Below are 12,794 nucleotides of genomic sequence, written 5' to 3'. Positions count from 1 at the left end.
GACTTCCTCATGCTTTCATCAAAGCAAAAGAGATTATTTGGCTTTCTGTCTGGTAACACAGCATTACAAGAGAGTTGTATGTTAAGTGACAGTGATGGATTCTGGAAATGGCCACTCTGTCTGCACGTAAGTCCCCTGTAATACTTCCCGTTGAAGAACAAAAAATCTCATTCTTATTTATTTGGAGTCTATTTATTAGCATTCATTACAATAGTATTTACTCTCTAACTGGAGTGAATACATTTCAGAACTAGATTAAGTGAGAGTGTTTGAACTGGAATAACAATGTGCAAGCATAATAAGTTTATCCTGGCACTAATCCTGTACCTTAACTTTCTCTCTCCTGGGCACACAATATTTGTGAACTGATTATTACCTGGCAAGAGAAAGAACACGCTCATAACAGATAGGCAGACTGCGCTGCACTCTTAAGACTGGCTTGCAGTGTAGTTGTGAGAATGCACTCACAACTAGCACTAACACAAACTCATGGCACATAGGAGGTTTTCCGGTGAAAGTAAAAGTTCTTTTTAGCCTTTGTGTCTTATTCATAAGAAAGTTAAGATGGGCATAGTGAGTTAACTAGTAACTCATTTAGCTAAGTCTATGGAAAATTATTGGAAGACTCTGTGGGGAGCGTACAGGACTGTCTACATTTGTTTCACTTTTCTCTGCTGGAACAGTGGGTTATAGGTGTAGAATAGGGGTTCTCTCAGCCAGAGTAGCAGGTGGAATCAACATGGACAATCGCAGGTGCTTTGGAAATACACAGCATCGTCAGTGGTTGTAGTATTGACTGACTGCATGTGCATTTCTTTCTCTGAGCTCTCTTGGGCTTTGTGGTCCAGGCCCAATAGGGGAAGTGACCAAGTACCTCTGTAGGTTCTGAAGACAGTTTTTTGTAGAGAGGAATCACAGATATTTCCTATCTCATGTAAAATGTGGAAAAAGCAATTCAAACTGTAGCAAATGGGAGCTATCAGACACAGTCTCAATTCACAGCTGAGCAGGCAGGGAAACACTTCCAGGATTTTCATGCAGGAGACACATGACTCCTTGTGAGCCGTGCAGATCTGTTAACTCCCTGATGTGGCCAGGCTCCTCTTTCTATTGTTGTCATTCTGAACAAACAGTGCTTTATATGGAGACCTCAGTGTCATCAGCCTGGAGAGAGCAGTGATGCAGGTGATCTTGGGCTGGCTGCAGTAAACACCAGAAGCCCACCCCAAACTCATCCTCCAAACGTGGGTCAAGGATTCCTCCCCTATTTGGGAGGCCTGGATGACCTGGGAAGGGCCCAAGTGAAGGAGGGAAGTGCACAGAAACCGGAGCTGCAATAAACTCAGGAATGATGCAGGAATAAGGCATCTGTTCAGTTTTTTTCAGATTAGCCACTTTAAAAGAGCTCTGTAAATGACCAAGGCACATGCATCTATTGAAGAAGTGTTTCTGGTATGGTTCAAAATTTAATACTAATTGGTTATGTTTCTGTAGGAAAATCAGCACAAGACTAAAATCACTATACTGCTAAAAGATGATGTGCTTCAGCATTTGCTTAGGCTTTGTATAGTCTAACATATGGAGTCTTTGCAGTCTTACTTGGAACCTACAGTAGCTTTATATATACTTCTTTGCAGGAAGCAAAAAAAAGGAAGCAGCAGAATTTTTATAGTAGTTATTGACACCTATACATATGCAATCATAATTATTTTTCATAATTATGTATTTCAAGATAAGGCAAGATATGTAATAAAAAATATTAATACTAAAATTAGAATATCAGTCCTGATGTGGATGTTGACTTGTTTTTCTGGTAGTGGTCAATAAACAAGAAGTAGCTAAGGTTTTTGCTGGCTAATTAGATCTGGTTAAGTTAATCACAAGTTACCGGTGTTTATCCTCTATAGCATCTGTTTACTGAAAATTATGTGTATTTACTGAGAATGGGAAATAAATGGACCTGCAGGCTTTTTGTGCTAGTATCAAAGATTGCTGCATTTTTGTTATTTTCACCTATACCATGTCATGGTATATAAAATAGAATGATAAGTGTGATTATAATGATCCGAACAGGCTCACTCTTAATGATATACAGCTACTTACCTTCCTTTTTTTTTGGTAAAAATATAGCTCTAAGTCAAAGTATTTCTCTAATATTAATGACTAGAATCTTATTAAAAATCAGATTTCATTAAGGACACCAACAGTATTAAAATAGTGTATCCTAAATCTCAGTCATTTAGAAATGATCCGTGCCTGAAAAGATTAAATGAGGAGCTCACCAATTAGTGTAAATGTCTTAGTGGAACAGAAAGTGACTTCAAAGAACTTGATTGTATATTTGGGTTTTTTAATATATATCTTGTCTTTTTTTTCTGAAGTACTTCCAATTTTAAGACAACTTTTAAAACTTTTTTTGCATAATAGTGGACCATTTGAAGCTTTTTTATCACTTTGGTGTGCAAACCAAATGTAAGGAGAAGATTTGAAACATTTAAAAGCAATCTCTTTAGTTTTTAGAGATGAAAGGATTGAAAATTAAATGCAAAGTCTTGAGCTGCTTGTGCTCCTCTGCTGCACCACTGTTTGCTCTTATGTGTGCAGTGGGATGGAGTCTGATGCAGCATTTCATTCCATTACCCAACCCTTTTTGTATTGTGAGCCTTCAGATGAAAACACACTCTGTTGTGTCTGCATCTGATCACCTCTGATCACCTTAGAAAGACGTTTTGGCCTATATTGCAATCAAATGGCATCAAACAGTGCTACAGAATACCGTAAACCTTGAATTCCCAAACTCCATCAAACTGGCAAGAAAGTGAAGCCTCGAGTCCTGCACAGAAGACTCCCTCCATCACGTGAGGAGATCCCAGTCTCAGGCTACTTTAGTCTATGGCAGGTTATACCTGGGAGTAGCTGGCATTTCCAGCTTCCAGTCCTCCTTATTTGTGTTGTGCATCATCTGGCAACCAAAAAAAATTTTACTAAAAAGTAGCATTAGATTAGAGTCACATGCTGTGTCAGGGACAGCTTGGAAAGAAAGCAAGTATTGTATCCTCTTGTGTGCAACATCCCTGTACTGTGGCCTGGTTTTCCTAGTAACAGATGCAGCCTGGTTTTAAATTTGGATTATTTTGCTGATTTTTTTTTTTTTTTAAACAATGATTCCTACTTTCCACAGAAATTTAAGCAACGCTGAGGCTTGTTTTCGCCATTCTGCAAGGAACACTGCATAATTCAGACTTAAACCCTTTGGCTATGGCACTGCATAGTGAAGATGTGCGTCGATTCCTTATCATTGCTAAATCTCCTTTATGTTCTCTGATGGAGTGGGAAGCAGGGAAAGAGCAGTATATCAAAGCAAATGGTATATTTTTTTTAATACCATGTGTATAAACATTGGTATAGTGGTTGCAGTTTCCATATTAAGTGCCAGCAAAAGTTTTTAAAAATCTATCTCAGAGCTATAGGTCCAAAAATGCATGGTAAGGCAAAAAAAGTGAATAGACCATTTAAATAGTGAGGGTTTAAGTGGGAAGCTGAGGGGGAGGGGCATAACTACAGTCTCAAGTACTGCTGCAGGAGTAGGAAGAGGCTCAGATGTATTTAAAAAAACATATGAGGGGAGAAAGGCTAATTTCCATCTTATGTTGTATCAGTTTCGTCGCTCCTTAGCTTTTGTTAATCCTCCAGCATTTTTAGAAATGATTGTTTTTTGAAAAATGTAACTATATATAATGAGTATATATTATAAACTTACACAAAATTATGTAGTTTTCAAAGACAGGATAGAACCCATTTTTGCAGTAAGAAAATACCTTTCTATCATCTCTAACAGTGTTTTTCACATCCGTCCATTTCAAACAGAAGTGAAATGGATCAGCATGAAGAATCTGTTCATACTGGTTCCCAGCTGCGGTTATGTCAGTGGAGATAAATTCATGTCCTCAGATATTACCCTTTCCTGAGTACCAGTTGCACACACCTTAAATTCCAGTTTGACAAAACCAAAGCTTTCTGGGGTGTTCATCTGCTCTCTCAGCAAGGTTTTGAGATTTCACAGTGTTTGTACAAGGAGTTTCAAGGCCTGTGTGACTAAATAAAAATAGCCCCAGCTGCTGTAAATGGCAGCTTTTCTTTGCCTTCCTTTTGGAGGAGTGAAGGTCAGAGATATACGTTTATTTCCTTTGTTGGTGCAGATTTTCCATGCCCTTCCAACCCTGTTTCTGTCTGCTGACCAGCTGGTTTGTTAGCATCTGATGGCCAAGGAACAGAATCTGCCTTTCTGAGCAGAATTTGCCATTCTGATTAGACTGGACAGTGCACCTTGCAGGAGCCTCCTGAAGCTAAAAGTCTAGCTGCTGTCCTTGAGTCTCTTTTTTTTTTTTTTTTAATAATACGTACCAAATCTGAGTAGGCTTTCATTCAGCTTGTAATCTAGGAGTGAATTAAATGTCCTTTCTATCAGATTTATTTAACCCTCACCTCAGGAAGCTGGGAAGAGTATCCTGCCTGTTTCCTTAAACCATTGTGTTCAAGGATCATGTGGAGTTTAAATGAAGCGTTTTTGTGTAGGTGTATCTTCTAGAAAGGGAAAAAAGCACTAATGTATTTATTTATTTATTTCGTGTCACCCTGAAACTGCTTTTGCAGACAAACTGCTTCTGCTTGTTTACTTTTGTAAAATATGCGTTTATGTGAGTATATACCTTGGTGATTTCTACAGGGTTGGATCCTCTGTGCTTTTGCATGATGTGCTGTACCTTTCAGAAGTTATCTCTGGGTTATTGTAATACCACCTTTCCATTAACTAACAGACTAAAAAAAAAAAAAGAAATTTAAATAAAATGCCCTTGGGAACAGTAAATGACAAACTTCTCTGAATGTTGTTTCTAAGAGCCTTGCAGCCCAATCTCCTAAAAGGAGCACCTGAAATCTGACTTTACTGCTGATACACAGCTAGTTGGCAGACAAACACCTTGCTAGGATTTCAATTTACAACCTATGATACATAGGATTCTTTCTTCCTTGTAATGCTTTAAACTGAAATTGAATTTTAAATTAACTTGACATTGTGCTATTTTCAAGTCAGATAAATAACTGTGTTCCTTTTCCTTTTCCCATAATATATTTGATATCTTTCTATGATAGTTTTTCCTGAATTGATATTAAAATTATGCATTTGCCTGTCCTTACTTTCCTTAGAAAAAAAGAAGTGAAACATAATCAGGTAGCTGAAAGAAGTATTGTTTGCACTTTGACAATTATATAGCTTTGTAGTTTAGGAATTTGCCAGTTTTATTTCTGTTGCTCACTGTGAAAGCTTGTGGTTGATTTTTGTGGTTTTCCACATAACTTCGATCAAACAGCGGCCTTCAGGGTTATGTTCTTTGAACCTTCGTGCGTTTAGGTATCTTCCATTTGCTTTAATTCATCAGAAGGCCACATTCTTCAGTACTCCATTTGCACCTTCACTGTGTAAATTAACAATTAACAGTGTTAATGAAACAATGTCTCAAGTCACCAAACTTCCATACTTTGGAGTTTGGGGTGCTTTAAAAAAAAAAAAAATCCACAAACTTGTTTGCAGTTTTTTAAGCTGTTAGATCCACACTGTGCAAGTATACATGCTTGTATAACACTCCAGGTAGTTATGAAGTGGTCAGTAGTGTCTTATTCTGACACACGGTAGCATAAATCTTTTCTACATTTGATAGATGATGCCACTAGGAAAAATGTTATAGAAGAGTGTCTTAAAAAAAAAAAAGGGGTGGATTCTAAGTATTTTACAGAGAATTAAATAAATGCCCGTGTTTCTGAATGTGCTTGTATAGTAGAAAGGAAGACTTTTACAGTAGAACTGCTTCTGGTTTGGGTTTTTTCTCCTAATTCTCACACTCTTCAGTGAACAAACATTGCTCATGAAACTGTATCTAGAAGAGCTTACACTGAAGGACATACAGGGACAGAATTTACAATGTTGGCATGCTGAGCAAAATGTATTTCTTCTGTCCTGGTAAAAAATGTGGCTAACACCATGGGTCCTTATGTGTAACTTGTAATAAAGTATTGAAGTACATCCCTCCCTCCCTTCTCCCCGCAGGAAAGTGTTCCTCAAACAGCTCCCATTTTGTACCTTCTGGCTTCCTGCAGGACATTAGCATTCCAGGAAGAGTTTCACCAGCCCCTAGGCTTTAACAGTGGTCAGGACAGGCAGAAGGAAAAATTACCAAACAGTTCCCCTCTTAGGCTTGGGGCTTGAATTGAAACCATGGGGGTTTGGGAATGTATTAAAGAGCACTGCTTTCCTTGCACCTTCTTTCCCTATGACCTTGCTATCCGATACCAATATGACCCAAGATCCTGACTGTTTTTATTAGCAAGCACAAAGAAGAAATATTTGGAATATTTCATTTCTCTGAGAGTATTAACAAAGGAGAAAAAAAAACGCCTCTACTATAAACAGGACAAGAAGTTACACAGACCTGCCCGACTGAGACAGAAATTCTCTTAGGGAAAGGAATGCCACATGAAATTGGAAAGTTATCCTTCAATCAAATAAGAGTGAAATACCAAAAAGCTTAGTTTGGGTGCTTTTCACTGTTTTATAGTCCTGTCATCCCTTCACTCTGCCCCCCCCCCCCCCCACCCCCCGCACTTCCCAAAGGTATTCAAATGGAAAAGCTTTCTTTCCAAGATATTTACACAAAGAAGGCATTTGGCAGAAGATGAGATTTCTTCTGATCAAAAGCATCTTAGTGTGCTATGATCTTTCCCCAGAACTTAGCTAAACAGGCTGGAGAAGGACTCTTGCTCCGTACCCTGTGCAGTTAGAGATCCTTTGGGTGGACTTTGTCATTGCACATTCTGGGCCGTGTGCCTGAGCGTATCTAGGCATATTTGTTTGAGTCTCAGCCAGGATATATGCCAAAGAGATTAGACTTCATCTTTCATCCCAGGGAGAAGAGAGCCTAAATGGGTTTATCATGGGGTTTTCATTCACTCTGTCATTTCTCCCTTCTTTATAGTTCATTGCTAGACTTCTAATTTTTCCCGACAGCAGTGCACACCCCTGCAGCTGGCCTTGCATAATGATTCCCTCCTCCTAGACAGACACAAGAGCGGATGCATAAATCTCCTACCATCAGGGTGCCTCCTTTAGCAGACCCTGCCCCCTCTCCCCCTTGGAAGAAGATCTGTCCCCTCTGCAGCACTCTCATTTACCACCTACTAGTTTTACCCACTGCGCCAAGATGCTGCCTGTGACCATTATCCTGCCTATGCTAAACATCAGGAAATGGTTCTTTTTGGATGAAAATAGAACCTTTTTTTATCTTCTTCTAATGATAATTATTAGTGAAAATTGGAATGCCTTTGGCAATTTTATTTGATGCAAACATTACAACGTACAGCAATGAACTCCTGTGAAAAGCAAGAGCTAACTGATGGTTTGAATTAGGAGCCAGAGGATGAGAAGGACTGTCAGGAGCAAGAATTTTGACTGAAATATCGGTCTTTAGGAGGTCTTGAGTTGGAGACCCCTGTGTTCTCTGAGGCCCTGTATTAACTCAAAATGATTGCTTTGAACTATCAGGTAAGGACAGTGCTGTCAAATCCAGGGCTTTCCAGCTGCTGAATTCATCGAGCACATTGACAGTTTATAAATCAGACGGGACTTGTGGACCATTTACAAAGAATTGTTTGAAAATCTCTTCCTTAGCTCTCCATCCTCACTTAGAGCAGTGGAATATTGCAGCTGGCTAAAATTTGACGCAAGACTAGTTTAAAAGGCAGCAATATCTGTTCCTGTTACGAAAAGCAGGCACAGGGTGAATGTGCAGTGTATGGCAAGAACTTCATCATCCTTTAGCAGCAGCAAAAATACAGATAAAGGATAGACCATTTGGTCTTCCAAGAGTCAAATCCACAAAACACTAAATTTCTCAAATAGGTATATGGTGTTAGCAATGTGCTGATAGTCTAATATTCATAGCTGCTTCTAAAATTAAATTATTATTTTTCTTCAGCTACAAGTATTTTGCAGTTTTCTCTGCTGCTGTCCTTATGGTGATTCATACTGCAGTTATTTTGAAGAGATGGATAAACTACAATTGTTTATATACAAACAGAATATGTCATTGGCTGCCAGAAACCAATCTTGCTAATATTTGGCTTGTTAGGTTGCCTCATGCTTGGTGTTTTGGCTATCAGAGAGAGCAAGCTTAAAATTAATTGAGAAGAATTTCTTTCTGTCTGAATGTGTTCAAAGCTAGTGGTATTTTTACCTCTGTAAATGCTGGCAATTGATTATAAAAGTCAGAGGTGTTCGCAGTGTCAGCGACCTTCATCTAGACAGCTGTAATTATAGGAAAGACTCTCCTTAGGACACCTTGCTGTTGCTGACAGGTTTTGTTGCATCTGCAGCCAATTTTGTATCATTAATGAGGAAAAAAGGGTGGATGAGGGAGTGTGAATTGTAAGTGTAAGAGTGCTCACTCCACTAAATTTACTTAAAATGGTCACTTTTTTGTGTCCAATGCCGTTTTGTACTCTTCATGGTCTTCTAATTAAGCCTGGAGGGTTGTGGATCCAGGCTTTGATATGAGCAGTATTGGCTGTCCTCTTTCCAGAGAAGAGAACAAATCTTCCTCTCCGTGCTGCTGGGGGCAAACTCGTGAACTGGTTTCTATTCCATGCCTTGGTTACTGCATATAATTAGGAATCTCACTCTTGAGACTTCTTGTGCAGAGCTGCATCCTTGCAGTAGACCTACCTGCCAGCTGCACATCATGCACAGCTATTCCCAGGATCCTTGAATTTGGCTTTACATCTCATCTATTTCTTCTAATGAGCTTTGAAGCAAACTATGGGCGTGCTGAAGAAAAAGCCCTCCATGTCTAACAACAGACTTCTTAGACTCTGTTTGAGGCTAAAGCTCAACTTTGAAACTGCTGGTGGTGTTTATTTGAAATAATTTTACTAGTATAAAGCAATACGTGTGGTTCTTGAAAAATGAGAGAAGAATATGTGTCCAATAGTTTGGTAGAGTGGTTTTCTGAGGGGATTACCCCTTTCTTGCCTTGGTATTCCCTTGCAGAGTAGCAACAATAGAGTCTGATGGCCAGTGTGTTGCTCAGATTAAGAAAGAAGGCATATGCAATTCTTGGAGAAGGGAGAAAACAGCAATGACAGAAGTGTCAGAGCAACAGGAATAAGTTTCTGTTGGATCTGAGGAGAAATGTCCAGTCCCATATGTCATTCCTTTGCCTTAATGATGGGAAAAGTCTGTTTATTTTTTACTTTAATATCTTATCTTTATGATATTTTAGAACTGGAATTCTTGCACTCTATTCCCTGTACATCTATTAAATAATGTCTCCATTTCTCTCTGCTGAGAGCAGGTACACAGAGAAATGAAAAAAGATCTTTATGCATTTCACAAGTTTTTCATGTGTTTAGTTTTAATCAAGAAACACATATGCTTAAGAATTTGGGGGGAGTGGTGAAAAAGCATCAGAAAGTTTATCTTTTGAGAGTTTCTTTGAAAAGTCATCTTTTTACTGTGCAGTAAACCTGTCAGCCAGCTCAAAGTTTTGGCTCATGGACATGGTGGAAGCAGCAGGAGTCGAGGGCTGGGAAGTGGCTGTGAGATATCCACAAGAGATGTGGGGTTGTGCGTGACCTTGTGCCTTGGCAGAGGGAGGAGGTATTGCTGGGAGGATGGTGCTGGCAGGGAGAAGTGTGGAGCTTGCAAGGGATCCCACTGCTTTCGCTGCAGATGAGTCTGGCAGCGCTGTGACACAACAGCCTGATTTTAAAAATAGTGTCCTGCCTTCAGAATTACATGTAGAAAACGTACTACTGTAAAGTTAGTTTCTTCTACAGTAAATACCAACACTGTATTTTACCCCTAAGTCCCTGCTTAGCGTTACCTAACAGAGGACTTAGGATACATTGTCTTAATTTTCTTACCAGGCTGGTTTTACCCAAATGCAATTAATCCTGTCAGTTTGTGGCACATGAAAAGATACTTCTGATAATTTGAGATTAAAATAACTTTTAAAGAGTTTTCATATGTAAAATGCTTATAGATTTGGAGTGTTGAAAGACTGCTTGTTGGAGAAGATGCAGACAGTGAAGATGGTGGCCAATAAGGAAAAAAAAGCTTTCCCAATTCTTTACTATGCATTTTCTTTTATTTTTAGATGGAAATAAAAATTTAATCAGGCTAAACCTTACCTTCTGTACTCAATTATTCCCTGGAAAGTTGAAATAAGTATAGATGCAGGCTTTTCAAAAATATGCCCCTAGAAACTAATTTCTGAAGCAAAAGGAAACTGCAAGGTGACATTGCTTTTGAAAATTGAGCCTTAATAAAGGGCTTCATTTAGGCATGCATCCTTAAAAATGGATGGTGGAATATGTAAGGGTTGAGAGGGAGAGGGGAAAACCAGAGGTACAAGGGAATGATACTAGATGAAAGTACAAGGTAATTTAAGTCTTTTGTTAATGTCCCTACTTGAAATTAGCACTGGTTGGTTTAGTTACCTAAACACTGACACCTCAAAGCAAAATTTTTACTATAAAGTGTTCTTGATACAGATTGGGCTTGAGTAAATTTGTTATGGGTCTAGTGTTATCTACTAGAAAAGCAGCCCTCCAAGGCAGAGTTAGAATGCTCTGTAGAGAGTTTTCTAGTGCTTTGTGTGTCCCTAAGATACTTTGTGAGGGCATCTGCAGTGGAGAAAAGCAGAGAACCATGCTTATCAGTAATGGCAGCTGTAATGAGTTTCCCCTTCTATGAGACTGCGTTGAATCTCCAGCAGTCAGGCAGTGTGAACATCCGTCACTCTGTCTTGAGTGTATAATGTTGCATCGCTCCTCTGCTGAGGGAGCTGAGAGCCTGTTTTGTTGTTCCAGGTGAGAAGAATTGAGGGAGACAGCCCAGGGCTCAGTTCTGGGGCGCAACTGGTACCCACTGGAGCACAGCCGAACAAGAGTAAGCACTGACACTACCCTGTCTCCTCCTGCAGTCCCAGCAGAAGTGGGTTCTTGTTTCCCAAGCTGTGGTGAGCACACAGACTTCTCATGTGAATTTTCTGTTTTCAGGTAAGCTCATTTTTTCCTTTTTTTAATGTATTAGAGTTTCTAAATGAGAAATTGTATTATGTTTTTCTAGACAAATTTGTTGCTATTTTTCAAGACTTTCAGACATTGCTGGAGTATTTAATAAACATTTATTGCTACTAATGGAGATAAAACTTCTAGGAGCTATTCTTGCAAGAGGCATTAAAAATTAGCAAAGAAAAAAAAAGAAGAGAAAGTAAGAATAGCTTGGCAGAGGTTCTGTATTCATAAACCTATTTATAGATGATGTTCTGGATAGAAGAGCAGGTTTGTGCCTCTGCCAGCAACATGCTGCAGCCTACTGCTGTGCTAGTGCTTGCCCTAATTTTGCACTTACATTCTGAATCTCCCAGGGGGATGCTGAGCAGATGTGTGATTGACCTGAATCTCAAAGGTGCTTGAGTTTGACTGTGACTAAGGATGATCAGAGAGATTCGATCACCTTCTTTTCCAGGATCTGTTCATGTTGATTAGCTTGTGTTGGTTTGGCAGACTTCTCAGAAAACAGCTTATAAAACCTTCTTCTTTATTCTCAAGTGGCCAAAGAGATCTGAAGTAAGACTGAGAGAGGGGTTGCCCAAACATGACTCTTGGGCTGTTTTTTTTAGCTGCGAAGTGGTTTGAAACTGTTTTGACAGCTTTCTTGGTGCTGGTGATGCCCCTGCTGGGAGCTCTGGTTCCAGCCTGGCATGAGCCTAGAGGGGAAGATGAGTGGCGGTGCTGGGATCGTGTGTGCCACCTTCATCACAGCTGCCAGTAATAATTGCCCATAACTGTACTTTTTGGCAGATAGCACTTGGCCTTTCCAGCGAGAGAAATGTGTCTCCTGTCCCGCGTGAAAGAGAAGGGAAACAGTGGGAGGGGAAAATGAAGTTTACAAAGAGCCAAGTTACAGAAACAAGTGTATATGCTACTGTTTAGCTAGTAATCTGGCCACATTCCAGTTTAGGAGGGGTTTTGTTTTGATTTTTTGTTGTCGTTTTTGTTTTGGATGCTTCAGTGCTTTTTTTTCCCTTAAAAACTAATGGGGAAAAAAGAGTCAAAATACAGTTTTCCAGGCATGTAAGCTGCAGAATTAATTAAAATGGAGGCAGCTGTTCTAAACAAAAAAAGTACATTCTACCTTTGCACATCTATTTATGCACCTAAAATCATGATTTTTTGAAATGTAGGAAAAAGCATGGGATCACACAGAAATAGCCACTATTTAAGCTTATTTAGAAATGCACATCAGGAAGGATGAGTATCACTGAGGAACAAAGGTATGTCTTGTGTGGGATGCGAATGCAAGGAGTGGACTCACTGAAAGCAAGTAATAGCAGAGTAATTTTGCTGTGGAATTTTAAACCAATTATGTGCATAACAGAGGATATGTCCTGAAAGTAGTCAGAAGTGCTTTTTTGTGGGTATAGCTAACATGGTTTTAGAAAACCTCTGCCTGGCCAGGGTTAGTGCTCCCACAGCTGAGACCACATGGGTTCTTGTATATTGCACTGTACATCATTCCCTAGCTGAAAGTCGGCCTTTCTCAATCTGCCTCTCCCATAGTAAATATTTTTAAAAATGCACAAAGGTGTGTCTGATAACGCCCAGTGTCTAAGCTTGTTCCTATGTCTGACTGGGAAGTTTGGTGTTCAAAAGACACTTGATGTTAGATTTCATAATTA

General features: G+C 39.4%; 1 protein-coding gene across 3 annotated transcripts in view; it reads left to right on the top strand.

Annotated features, from left to right (window-relative positions):
* PLXNB2 (plexin B2) overlaps positions 1 to 12,794 on the top strand; it is a 256,734-nt gene that overhangs the window by 70,703 nt on the left and 173,237 nt on the right. For all 3 annotated transcript variants that reach the window (XM_027894893.1, XM_027894891.1, XM_027894892.1), the window contains exon 3: positions 10,921 to 11,109. The gene's annotated coding sequence lies outside the window, so the exon portion shown is untranslated. The remainder of the gene's footprint in view (positions 1 to 10,920; positions 11,110 to 12,794) is intronic.

This window comes from Empidonax traillii, unplaced genomic scaffold, assembly GCF_003031625.1.
Source record: "Empidonax traillii isolate 1590-97213 ecotype Southwest subspecies unplaced genomic scaffold, ASM303162v1 scaffold447:size986111, whole genome shotgun sequence".
Lineage (NCBI taxonomy): Eukaryota > Metazoa > Chordata > Aves > Passeriformes > Tyrannidae > Empidonax > Empidonax traillii.
This window is presented reverse-complemented; position numbering and strand designations above follow the sequence as displayed.